Source organism: Phoxinus phoxinus, assembly GCF_949152265.1.
Source record: "Phoxinus phoxinus genome assembly, chromosome: 11".
In the NCBI taxonomy this organism is placed as follows: Eukaryota; Metazoa; Chordata; class Actinopteri; order Cypriniformes; family Leuciscidae; genus Phoxinus; species Phoxinus phoxinus.
The window spans coordinates 24,400,637-24,414,846 of NC_136886.1; the positions used below are offsets into that span (position 1 = coordinate 24,400,637).

The 14,210-nt window shown below is 35.4% G+C and overlaps 1 protein-coding gene across 1 annotated transcript in view; it reads left to right on the plus strand.

Annotated features, from left to right (window-relative positions):
• Positions 1 to 1,874: 1,874 nt before the first annotated feature.
• The window catches only part of plxnb1b (plexin b1b), a 52,972-nt gene continuing 40,636 nt past the window's right edge, over positions 1,875 to 14,210 (plus strand). Inside the window, exon 1 of the mRNA XM_079629472.1 lies at positions 1,875 to 2,186. The gene's annotated coding sequence lies outside the window, so the exon portion shown is untranslated. The remainder of the gene's footprint in view (positions 2,187 to 14,210) is intronic.

The following is a 14,210-nucleotide window of genomic DNA, read 5'->3' on the forward strand; positions in this document are numbered from 1 at the left end:
CAAAAAGGTAGATCTCCACGAACAGGAGTGAATGCCCTTGGGTTGGTAGTGCATTCTTTTCAAACTGACTGCACGAGTTCCACCAGTAGTGGGCACTGGTGCAACATAAGCGATGATGACCAGTGGTCGGGACAGTGTTCCTGCCACAGTCTATGGTTCCTGCAGGACCATCAACAGTGCACATTTTGGATGTCTGTCTGTTTCATGTCATCAGTTAGGCTAGTTAGTAGAGACTCCAAGACAATTGATTACAACATTACAAACATCCTAAGGCTGCATCGAATTTAACAGTCCTTCTTCAGCATTGAACATTTGTCAGTGATCTGTGTACTTTGTCGTTTTGGATGGGTTTTGCACTTGCTTTAGTTCAGTTTTCTGTGTTTGAGTTAATTCCTTGGTTTTTCAGTTGTTAATTATGATTGGCACCTGTTCTTTATTTCGTTGATTAGTTTGAGTTATGTTATTTAAACATATGTTATTTTGTTTAGTGCGTTGTCCGTTCTCATCTCTATTAAGTTGGTTGTTCTGTTCCCGCATTTACCTGAGTGTCTTGTTAGTTCTGTTAAAAAATAAATACTGCTGCGCTTAAATTCAGCTCTTCATTTAATAGTGTTTTCAACCAAAGAATGATTTTTAGTAAGTCTGCATGGCTTTCACAGTTATGGGGATATTTAAATATATTGTTTGAACTTGTCACGGTGCAGACAACAAAGAGGAAAGGTGGATCTTGGTGCAGCAGATATAAGCAAACCAATACAAAGAATATCATAAAACTCAGAACGTGGGAGTATAAGAGAAAATGTAATGTAACAGTTTTGCATGCAAATCAAAGACTCAACTGTGAACATTAAAGGGAACAGAGGGCATTAAATACAATGGTAAATGAGGAACTAAACAAGACAGGTGAATGTAAACACTGGAACTAAACTAAGAGCAACAGGAACAAAAAACCAAGAACATGACAAAAATTTTTTTTATATTGCTATTACCATTTTTAAAGGTAATAATATATATTTTTTAAATGTAACACAGTGCACAAAGAATCATATGACTTACTGTCTAAGGTCTCCAAGTGGCCTACATTATAAGAAATTATATGAAAACACACTATTTCTAAAAACACACTATATCCTAATTGTATCCCATCATTCATAATGCTCTTGTTAAAATAATTAGACAATACATATAATTTGGTAGCAAAACATGGTGTTGTAAATTTTACTGGTGCCAAGATGAATAGGCTATTTTGTAAATTATTTGCAACTGATTTTTAGAAGTAGCCTACAATTACAAAATGTTGTCATATGTGAGGCTAGTCTACATAAGGACTGATTTGAAAGTTTAAATGGCAGGGTATTGAAAATTAAAATGTGTAAATAAAGCTCTGTAAAAAAATTTACAACACTTAGCCACTTGTTTTTTTTACAACACATTTTACTGAGGGTTACAATACATAAAATAGCCTACTGAAAAGAACTAGCTTAAACATAGGCCTATCATATTATCTTATAAGTATTACGCCATAGAACAGTTTTAGAAGCAACTGAATTATAAGCGTTCTTTAAAGAATTCACATAGCCTATATCAACATCATATCACATATATATATTTTTGAAAAGTCAATCCAAACTGCTTGGCAAACACAATTTAAAAGTTGGTAAAAGAGCAATTTTGTGAAAAAGTTGTCAACTTTTAAAGTTTAGGTCAAATTGGGAGACCACCGGGCCCAGACTTGATTTGTAATTTACAATCTAAAATAATAACATACTCTCATCGTGTCTGACCAATTAGAAACCACTTCCGGGTCGCCTTTTCTGGAACCAAACGCTATCGCTAGTTTCCCTTCTAGTGATTCATTTCTGTACGAAATCTTTTCACTTTGAAAAGCTGCCGAAGCGCGATATGCCGACTGTGAAAAGGGCCAGTAAATTGCAAAGCACTCATTTTTAAATGGATAATTTTAACTACAAACCAAGCGACTGACCCGTGCAGAAAAAAAGAATCGGGATGTGATAATCATCATTATCATTGTTTTATTTTTATGTGTTGTATTTTTTTTCTACCGTAAACCGAGTAAATAAAACAGTGGACGTTGTGGTCAGCGTGTGAATTTGCGCTGTTTAAAAGTCGGTCCAAGTTGGATAAACTTTTTTTCAAACTCAAGAGTTGAGTAACGTGGATAGAAGGTAAGTACCCATGTTTACGCTGTAATAATGGTTTTAAATGCTTTACTTAAACAGACCTGTTCATATTGTAAATGTGTTTTACACTATAGAGTAGTGTAGAAATGTGTCCAGCGTGTCGTTATTCATGTTGAAGGGAAGGTGATTTGTTTTAGAGTTACTCGTTCCGATGAACTGGCTTTAAACAAAGTAATAGGTCTTTGGGACACTAAACCCATGGTACTCTTGAAGGATTTTAAATAGTTGATGATTTAACTTCTGATTACACAAATCGTGGATGAAAAGTACGTTGTCCTCTTCTCGAAATAGATTTAAGGGAGTTCATGAGTTTAGCATATTAGCACAGATATACCAAGTTCTAAACTGCAGAGTAGAAACAGGTGAATTTTAAGTCCTAATCTTCATGCTTTGAATGAATGCACCATATCCTTGAAGATGCAGTTTTGATGAGAGTTGTTCTGATAGATAGGCTAATATGCTATGAAAATGAAGAAGTGAAACGAAATCATAAAAGTATGTATAACATGAAATAAATGTTACAATTTATTATGTCATTCAAATTAATGTATTTATTTGCACTTGAGTTTATTGTGAACCATATATATATATATAGGCTATATATATCAAACAATTCATTCCTATGCATCTATTCACACTAATGGCATTTTCATGTTATTTTCGTGTCCAGTGCCTGGACCTATTTACTATTGCTAGATTATTTGGTGGTAGACTAGCCTATAGTTTTCTTCTAACCACAGGGATCTTTTGTACTCTTTACACTACTTGACATCTCAGCTGGTCTGATGATGTAGATAGTTCTACACACAGGTGTAAACAGACTCCAATGTTTCTTCATTGTTTTGTTTATTGCTTATTGGGATGGGCAATTATGTGAAAATTCTGTGAATAGTCAATAATGATAATAAGAAATAATGACAGAATTTCCGGTCTTGCGTGAGTCAAAGGATAATTCACCCATGAAGGAAAATTCTTTCAATTACTAATTTTAGATGTTCAGTTACTCATAATTACTCACCCTCAAGTCAAATCGACTCACCTATATAGCGCTTTTTACAATACAGATTGGTTCAAAGCAGCTTTACAGAGATAATGCAACAAAGTTTGTTTCCAGAAGAAAATAGCGTTAGTCCAGCTCAGTTATGTTTCATTTTTGTTGTAAAATAATAGTTATTAATTCAGTTCATTTATAGTTCATATATATATATAGCCGCTCTGGAGAAAACCGTGATGTCATCGTCCAGCTCAGTTCAGTTCTCATATAATGGCATCAATGCTGGCAGATCAATATTATTGTTGAATTATATTAAATTAAATGTCCCCAGCTAAGCAAGTCAAAAGCCAATGGCGACAGAGGCAAGGAACCAAAACTCCATCAGGTGACAGAATGGAGAAAAAAAAACTTCTCCTCTGGCCAACGAACGAGCAGTGTGTGATTATGATTCTGGCAGCATTATAGGTCAGAAGTCAGATTGGAACATTCAGAATATGCCTGGAGTGTTTTGCTATTTTGGTTGCCAGGGTGTTCTAGATAGATGCTATGCATTTATCAGGGTGTTCTAGATATTTATTAGGGTGTTCTAGATTATAATCAGAGTAAAAAAAAAAAAAAAGGAATAAAAAACCAGACTGTGAGGATAGAAGTGCGTTTAGTGGATTGTACTGTTGTTTAACAACATACATTGTTCAGCTGAAAGGTCTTTCCAAAAAAAAAAACTTTCAGTATACAAAAACTACATAAAAACATTTTTGTGCATTGTGAAAATAGCATGATTTAGGACCTTTTATACAGTGCTTTCCATTGTAAAGTCTAAGTCTGTCCCTCACAGCCTCGTTTTCAATTCAATATGGTGTTTAACCTGACTAAGGTCTATAGCTGGTTACTAGGATGTTCTGGCCAAATGTTAGGCCTAATTATTGTTTGGGTTCCCAAGCCTTTGTAGAATATAATTTATTCTCCAAAGGTATCACTGAAATAGCTGTCAAGAGATATAACGACGATCTCTGTTGCAGCTCAAGGCTTTGTAAACAGTAAAATAAAAAGAGGCCACAGTCCAGTCAGATTCTTTGTTTAGTCAATCAAGCAACTTCTGCCTGTCAATCATTTTGTGGGAGTCTGCCCTAGTAAAAAATATAGTATACTTAATCACAATTTATTCGTATGTAGTTTAGTAGAACTAAAAGTGTTTGTGGCCCAATATAAATTGTTATACTTAAAGTCTTTTAAATTGGAACAACTAGGCTAATTTTGTAATAAATGCATTTTAGTTGTCCAAAAGCAGTGTTGAAGTTATATGAAATATTTAATATCCTTTTTTATTTATTTTTATTTATTTTTTTAAACTAAAGTAGGACTATTCCTAGTATTCTTAAGTACAGTTTAAACACTCTTGTATTTAAGTGTTGAATTCACTCAGCGTAAACTTCAAATGTATTTTGGTGACATTACAATTGCAAGTCTATTAGTGTTGAACATTTAGGCTATGTTAACAAAAAATTTTTTTTTAACACATTGCAATGGCATTTCAAGTAAACTTGAAGTGTGCTAATGGATACAATAAAGTAATATTTATAAATAATAACACAGCTTAAAGGCCCCCTGAAATCAAAATGTAAGTTTTTTTTAGCTTTTAGTATGAATATGTTAGGCTTAAGGTTATGAATAAGCTGGTGTGTTCCAAACCAATGAAACAATTTGCAATTAGGAGACAAAACACACTCCCTCTCTAAAGCTGCTTTGCAACCATGCAAAATTGTAAAAAGTGCTATAGAAATAAATTTTAATTGAATTAAGCAATAGCCTACCTGATATGAAAATGTGGTTAAATAATTGTAAAGGTCATAATTATAAAACTTACTTCATGATTTTTTTTTTTGCAACTCAAAACACATTTCCTGTAAACTTTTATATAGGCTATAATACCCAGACAGCACCATAGTGTCGGCCCAGATCCGGGCCAAATAGTACATGTGGAATTAACGTACACCAGATGTGGGCCGACACTGTTGCTGTGTGGGTATTTTTACTCAACAAGTAGAACTCAAATATAGTTCATAATCCTAACAGGTAAACAGAGGATGCAACAAAAATAAATGACTGAAGTAGTACTTAAAAATTGTAACAAATTAAATTATTGTATTTGCAAATTGCTCATTGTTACATTTGCGCTGTAGGCAAAAGTTGTGTTTGGAAATTCACCTGTTAGCAGAAACAAACTAGATGTTTTAGTTCATACCTCACATTTTCTTTGGTTTGCACAAAAAGAAAGTCTCATATAAAAAATAAGATGCTATTACATAGCATCATCTAAAAATAACTTCATCATTCTTAGATTTGAAATGCATGGGTGAGACTTGTGTCTTTAGCTGCAATGAGTTTCTAGACTCTAAAGGTTGCCTTCTGACAAATGTGCCAAATCTGCAACACAGATTCCCAAAAGTGTGCACTCTAGCTAGTTCGGTTGTTTAGCAAAAGTACAGCGAAACCGATTGTTGGTGAGTGTGATGGCATTGGGTTTATGGCGTATTCAATGGGGAAATCACATTATGAAATCATTGTTTTTCTCCAAAACACCCCTAGAATTTTTTACGAGTAAAATATCTCTGAAGTATATTCCCAATAATATTAACCTTTTTTTAGCACACCAGGGTGACTAGGAACATGAAATTGTCTAGCTATGACTTCTTGTTTCACAGGAGTTTAAATATGAGGAAACACAGAGGCCAAATTCCCTTAATCATCCGTCACAATGAGTAAAACCAAAGAATATAGTTGAGCATCACAAAATAGAAAGTGGCTGTAAAAAAATAGCTAAAGAATTGAAAATCCCCATTTTGACCATCAGGCCAATAATGAAGAAGTTCTAGCCTAATCAATTTACAATGTACAATTTAATATACCGTTGGATCTTTAATGTTGTGGGCATATTTTTCTGTTGGAGGTCCTGGACATCTTGTTCAAATACATTGTGGATTCTATCAAAAAAATCTAAACCTGACAGCTTCTGCTAGAAATCTTATAATGGGCCGTGGTTGGATCTTCCATCAGGACAACGATCCAAAACAAACATCAAAATTAACACAAAAATGTGTTATGGAGCACCCCCCCACACACACACACACACTCACACTTTCAATTCTTTTACTTCAATGAAAGGTTCGATTTTTGCCAAAAAATTTAATGAAAGATCAAAAGGATAAACAATGTAGATTTCTGACCATGACTGTACATAAATATGCAAATGTATTTGTATACTTAAAATAGTATATATAAAATAAATGTATTTCAAATACATTTAGGTATATTTATTTTTCACCAGAGTGGAACTTCATCGGAACACATTTTTGGGTTACCTAACAGTTTAAAATAGAATTTGGACTAGCTAAGTGTTTAAAAAAAAGCATGTTGCTGTTTTCTGTTGTATAATTGTGTATTTATTTCTTTGTTTAATTTAACTCATGCCAATAATAGGGATCTTGCCTAAGTAGCCAGAACGGTCAGAAGCAGCCCTGGTTGGACTCCTAATAATAACTGAGATAATAATAGAGAGGATGAAGAAAACGAGATATAGTACGTCTGCATTAGGCCTGTGCCCCTGTGGAATGACGGTCTGTAGTCTTGTGTATGTGTGTGTTTGTTCCCCCTCAGCTGGGGGGAAAGAGAGAAAGCTGTCCAGCTCCCTTTGTCTCTTTTGTTGGAGTGGAGATTTAAAAGGTCAGGGAATAAGAGAGGAACTGGAGAAAGAGGGAGAGTTGCAGATGGAGGGGAGGGGTGAGTGAGTAACTGTTGAATATGTGAATGTAAGGTGTGCATGAGTAAAACCTGAATAGAGTGTATGTAGATATTAATCTGCATACATTTTATATACCGCCGGTAATGCATTTCTTGGTACTTGACCGTTAGCAGATTAATTTAGAATAATTAACTATTCAGTATATATTCAAGTTAGACTAATCACGATTAATCAATCGAAAGATTGCGATCTTTATTCAAACACTCAGCGATCTTATTCCTAAGTAACGATCCAGCTGTTTATTAAACCTTTGTCTGGTGCAATTGACACTGTGAACATTCAGGTCTGCGTTGGCGCTGCCGCTGACCCAGAGAGAGCAGTTATGTGTAAGTATAAATTAGCTTCACAAACAGTCTTTTCAACCACACAGTAGGCCTATCATTATTTCTGTCTGACAATTATTCTAATTATCACAGAAGTACTTGTATAAAAGTTTATAGTTCGGAATATAATACTGTTGTCTAATGGTAGCGATCAAAAGAGTTAATCACCCTTTGAAAGTGACATGACACTTCAAATAAAGATTGTATCAATTACATTGTTACTCAAATAGGTGGTGAAAAAGACTGTTAAAGAAATGTATTTGATTCAAGAGATTCGTTCAAAAACGCTGATTCATCCAGTTATGAAAAGTCAAGGCTGCGTCTGAAATCGCATACTCTCTTGAGCAGGTACTTATTTTGTAATTACTTCACGACCGTTAAAAAGGTACGTTCTATATAGTATGAGTGTGTGTAGTATGAATGTTATTTGGACGTACTACATTCGCCATGTTGTCATTATCAAGTGACCTACCAGTGTCAGATACGTCGCTTCACTTCCATTCATAAATCCTTTCCCGTGGCCTCATGGGATAGTAAAGAGTCCATCGTATGCAGACTTCAGAACCTCACTGGAAGAATTAGGTCATCTGGGTAATTTTGCCTACAAGAGAGAGAGAAAAAAAATCTAATTAATTAAATATCTTTTTTACCTCTAGTAAATCTCTTTTGTAGAAAATCAAGAAAATCGTGATTCTCAATTTATCCAGAATCGTGCAGCTCTAATTGAAGGAGATGATGGTAAACAAAATTAAACCGTTATTATTTTATCAATATTTTTCTTTTACATTTTACCCTTTTTCTCAGTACTGTACGTATAGGGACAACAATCATGTCACGTGTAAACTTCACAGTAGTTTAATAGATTACAAAATTCAGATACGCCACTTGTAATAGCGGCAATTAACGTTAAGAAAGATGAACATAGCTCTAAACCAATAGTTATTGTTAAAAGCATATATCTTTTATACAGTATGCTCTGTTTCTTTCCTGTTCTTTTGTCCCACTGATGCTGTCACACAGAACTCCTTAAAACTCTTCCTGGGATACTCATAAACATTCCTACCCTTGAGATTGTCTCTATCCTGGGAAAAGGAGTTGCCATGGTGAAGAGAACATGAATGTTGTTGCCTTTTTAAAGATCTCTCTCCTTTTTACTCCCTGTTGCAGCTCTGCTATAGCAAGACATTTCTCAATCTTTTTTGAAAGTGCAAGAATTCTCTTGGGTTATTAGAACAGATATGAAATGTGTTTATTGTAGTGTGGACCTTCATACCCACACAAACAAAGTCTCTTTTCGATGCTGTGGAAGCAAAAGCTGCATTGTTTAATTAACGTGTATCTAAAGTAGAATAGAGTTAACACACACTGATTGTGTAAGCAAGCATACATTTGGGGATACGTGTGAAGAACTCCCTACAGTTAGTTGAGTCCCTTGGCAACCCCTTTGCCTCTTTTTTTGAAAGCTCTGGTGGGTCTGTGGTTGTCCTGGTAACTACCCCTCTTTTCTCCCCCCCATTAGTGGGAACTAACCACCCCCTTCCTACACACACACACACACACACACTTTTTTTTCTAGGGACATAGCGGTTACACAAGGATAGTACATTTGTTGCATCTAACATAAACCTGCAGACTGTGCAGGCCGAAATGTTCTTCATTTCTATAGATTTCAGAAGTGGGCTTTGCCATTTCATAACGCTCCATTTCATGTTGCTTTAGACATTCTTTTGTGGACTTGTTTGAGTGTTTATACAAGATCCTCTTAGATGGCCTTATATTCTCAAATACTTTGGTACATTGTGGAATTCTTGGTTGAGTCTATAATTTCCTCAGGGCCTGTCTGGCCTCAAACCATAATGCTTCCTTCATGCTGCACAGTTTGGATCTCTTTTTAGATAAAGGCTGTTTTTAGTTTTATAAATAAACAGTTTTTGTCTCATTTGTCCACTGCTCATTATCCATAGTATTCGATTATGTCATCAAACATGCCCGGCCATAGTGACTGGCATAAAGTAAGGAAAATGCTTCTCTGCTGCTGAGCTGCATGGAGAAAAAACATACTTGCCTATACTATGAAGAAAGAGTTAGAGACACCAGTTGGAGTGCTTTGTAATAATTTGTCATTGATGACCAGTTGTATCATATTTTTTTTAAAGCAGCACTGTCATCGCATATTACATTGTTGATTTTTAGTAATGGAAGAATATGCACAATCATAAAAGATTAAGCTTTACCAGTTGTCCCACTTTACCTGTATTTGCCCTTTACTTTGGATTATGATCCCATTAAATTCTTATGAAGAGATAAGTGAAGATAAGCTTAAAGGAATAGTTCTTTCATAATTTCCTCACCCTTTTTTCACCCTTATACAGTGACTGGGGATTGTCAAGCTACAAAAAAAAAACATCATAAAAGCAGGAGCATAGCCAGGAACAAGGCTTTGGGTGTGCCATGGGTAAATAGAGTGCACAATAATCAGAGTCCAAGCATGTCTGGACAACACAACACAAACAAACAATGTTGTTCCGTTTTGGTAGCAAAATCTGACTTTATTCATTGCAATTGCAAAATCTTGAAGTATTATGCTATGGAGCTCCCATGGCATCGGAAATTGAGGAAGTGTCGAGTGAAATTTTGCAATACGTTGAACACATACAGGTAAATGAATCACTTCAGATGAGAAATCTAATATTAGATAAGATATAATAGATTAGCTAATATTATATTTTGTAAAAATTAAATAATAGTAAATGTATTAGGTCCACAGACAGCTAAAAACTAAAAAATATGCAACAAACAATAAATAAGTTGCAATATGGAATTAATTTTGCAGGTTTCAGGACTTACCACCCGAGTTACATAAACCCTCTTCTTCGAGTGAGTGAGTGAGCAGTCAGTCAGTCAGCCAGTCCTGGTGGAAGAGTGACCTCTGACCTGGCGTATTGACAAACACAGAGGTTAGAGCAAAACACAACTCCGGTCACGAATTAGAAATGTTGGAGGAGCTTGAGTTTGTTGCCTAGCCCTATTTGTTTGAAATGCAAGAAGGATCTACTCTCACCTAAGATCATGCTACTCCTACGTCATACGTTGGGTCAGAGGTCATTCTTCCGCCAGAACTCGACTTGTGTACGGCTGTTACTGGAAGCCAGTGATTATAGTTTATAAAGTTATGACTATTTAAAACTAATTAAAATATATATTTATTTAGAGCCATGTGGATTACTTTTTTGGGCTTCAAAATCTAGGGTACCATTCACTCCCATTATAAAGCTTGGAAGATAACTTCTTCTGAAATAAGAAAGTCATATTCACATAGGATGGCTTGAGGGTGAGTAAATTATGGGATAATTTTTCTTTTTGGGTGAACTAACCCTTTAAAGGTGCTGTATGGAGTTTTCAGTCGCATCTAGCGGTGATGTTTCAGATTGCAACCAATACGTTTACAAGCGAGTGCTCGTGCGCGTGCTTTCTTTTGTTTTTTATTATTATGTGGAGTTTGTGTTGGAGTCTGTGTTGTGCTAGTCGTTTCCTAGTATTAGCAGACTCCATGTCATAAAGTTGCAGTGTCGTCGCTGTTGAGTGCAAAGTCAGTAGACGAGGCGAGAGGCGAGACGCTCGGGAGCGCGCATGCAGGTCTGTCACGTCACTGGATTTCGCGGGAAATCCGACCCGGAGCATCACATAGAAATAGGAATACTTGCTTTCAGAGGTAATAGCAAAACCTGCCAAGTGGATCATTTTATTGTGAGATTACAACCCCTTCACACACAGGTAATAAAAAATGGATTCATTTTAGTAGAAAAACTCCATACAGCACCTTTAAATGCCTTTGTTGTTTTTCCTAATTACATGTCAATATCACTGAAATGTTAAAATGCCTATTTGTTGGTATTTGTGAATATATTCTATCGTTCATGAGAGTTGTTTGGTATATCTCTCATATTGTAACGGTCATCAGCTGGAATGCCCTTGAGAGCCACCTGAGGGCACTCCACATCAGACTAGATAGATTATTCACTCACAACTAGGCCTACATTTCCCATAATTCACTGCCCGGACTCATCATCCCTGATTATCACATTCACCTGTGTCTCATTATATTGTTTAGTTCACTCCATATAAGCCTGGTTCACCTCATCATTCCATGCGAAGTCTTGTATGTTAGGCTATTCCACTGCATTTCTGAGCGTTTCCTTTGTAGTCATTGTTCCTGGTTCTTGATCTCTGCCCGTGTCCTGGTTTTCCTGTTCCTGTCTCACCCTCTGGATTTGTCTGTTTGTTTGGATTGCCTGCCTGTGTATGACCTTTGCCTGGATTCTGATTCTGATTTTGATTTACTTTAATAAACTGCATTTGGATCCTCAACTTGTGTCTCGGAGCAGTTCATAACAGATAAGGAGACATAGGCATTAATCTTTAAAGATTAGACAGTGATGAACTCTTTTGGCACCAAATACATTTATTCGTAAATCTCTCTAAATATGTGATGTGTAGAATAGGGTACCAACTGGTACCAATAATGTAATGTAATGTAATATTAAAACACTAATCTGTAATATTTACCTGTAAATAGTAGGCTACTAGCTATTTAATTGAATTCTTAAAAAATATATATTTTAATTATATATATTTGAATTAATTTTTATAAAATATTTTGTTTTCCACAAATTCTGTGTTGTGTATTTTCTGGTAATCAAATTAAGACATAAAACATCAATTTAATTAATATTTTAATCATATAAAATTAAACAACTTTGTCAAATAACACAAAGTACTGCCCAACTAAAGACATTTTTTATTATTTCTTAAAAAATAAAGTTTTGATAATTTATTAATATTAGTGTTAGTATTATTAATTAGAGGCAGAAAACAGCGTGTGTGGTCAATGAAACTGTACGTCTGCACCATTAATTCACACTAAGACACATAGAACATGCATGATTTGTATTTACCGGTAAATAGTCTTACTCTCGTGCCAGATGCTCGGTACTTGGTAGTAACGACGTAATTAGAAGTACAAGTACCCTTAAAAGTACAGAGTTCGGTACCCAACCCTAGATGTGCAAAACCAATCCAGTTTTTAGTGGCTGTTTTGAGTGCTGTTCTAACTTCATTCTCAAATTTGACCCAAATATTCAATATGATTTACAACGGTTTATTGTTTTGTCACATGTTGAACCATTTGTCCTATGAGGGATAGAGCAAAGTGCCCCAACTCTTTTGTCCTTGTCCCCACATTTTAATGTTCATTCATCTCTATAATGAGTGTGCTTTTTGTCTATTGTGTTGTGGGTTGTTGTTCTCTATCCTCTTCCCATGATCTCCCCTCTTCTGAACTTCTCCAAATCTGTGGTGTGTACAACTGTTGTAAATTCTTGACCCTTTGATAAAAGTTTAGTTTCTATCTCAGACCACATAATTCCCCTTTCTGCCATTTTATGACCGCTGGGCATCCTAAAATGAAGTGAAACAATATACAGTCTTTTACATAGTTGTGCACAACAACATGACAAAAAATCTGTCCAGTGCGATTCTGTTCTCTGGTTCACCATATGCAGTTGTGAGTCTTGAATATTTAAAAGGTTGAAAAAACCTTGAAATGAAAAGAATGTAATCAATTACTCACCCTCATGTCATTCCAAACCCGTAAGACTTTCGTTCATCTTCGAAACACAAATTAAGATATTTTAAATGAAATTGAGAGATTTCTGTCCCTCCATTGATAGTCCATGCAAGTACCACTTTGTCGCTTCTAATTGGTCATAAAGAGATTGTAAAAAGAATCCATATGAATTGAGTGGTTTAGTCCAAATTTTCTGAAGAGACACGATCGCTTTATATAATGAATGGATTGAATTTAGGCTTTTATTCTCATTTAATCCCCTGGGTGGACTTCTGTGGGTTCTGACCTTGTGTGTACTGTAATCATATACTGTATTCACACATAACATCATACCAGTAATTACTGGTAGTGTTACAAACTCTCATACTGGAAAATTGCCAGAACTGATTTACCGCTATATTTTCACACATGATCTCTTAACTGTAGTTTATCATCAATTAATCAGTAAAGACTGTGTGAAAGTGGTTATTTTCTTATCAGACTTTCAGTTTGGCTAAATTAACTTTACATCCATGCCCAGTTTCATAGTCAAGGCTTAAGATTATTCACTGACTAAAATGCATGTTTGAGCTGTCTTAACTGGAAGTAACTTAAAATATGTCAGTGCCAATGTTTTGTCTCTCTGTTTTTTTCTAAGTCACGTTTAAAATGGTTACTTAAATGTCCTAATTCAACTAAGGCCTAATCCTGGCTTAATCTAAGCCCTGTCTGTGAAACCAGGCCCCAAGCTTGTAAAAGGAGACTATCAGTTTGAATAAATAATTGCAGGATTTAAGTTAGCAAAGCTTGTGGGTATGAGTTCCCCAAAACTGGAGTTAAGTCTCTGTGGAGAGACTTGAATAATTTTGATTTAATCCTATATGATCTGTGAAATGCAAAAGAGGAGTCTTGAACAATAGCCTATTTACATTTTACATTTATTCATTTATTCATTTTACTTTTTTCCAAAGCGACTTACAAATGAGAAACAATAGAAGCAATTAAACTAGCAGTAGGACAACACTTTGTAAGTGATATGACCCTTCACAGTACAATCCAATGCAATTATTTTTTTTTTTGAATGGATAAGAAAGTGTTAGTAGTACTGGATCAAGTGCTCAAGTGCTGCCGAAAAAGATACGTCTTCAGCAGTTTCTTAAAAATGGCTACGGACTCAGCAGCTCTGGCTGAGTTAGGCAGATCATTCCACCAGCAGGGAACAGTCATGGTAAAGGTCCGAGAGAGAGATTTCGTGCCTCTTTGAGATGGCACCACAAGACGCCGCTTG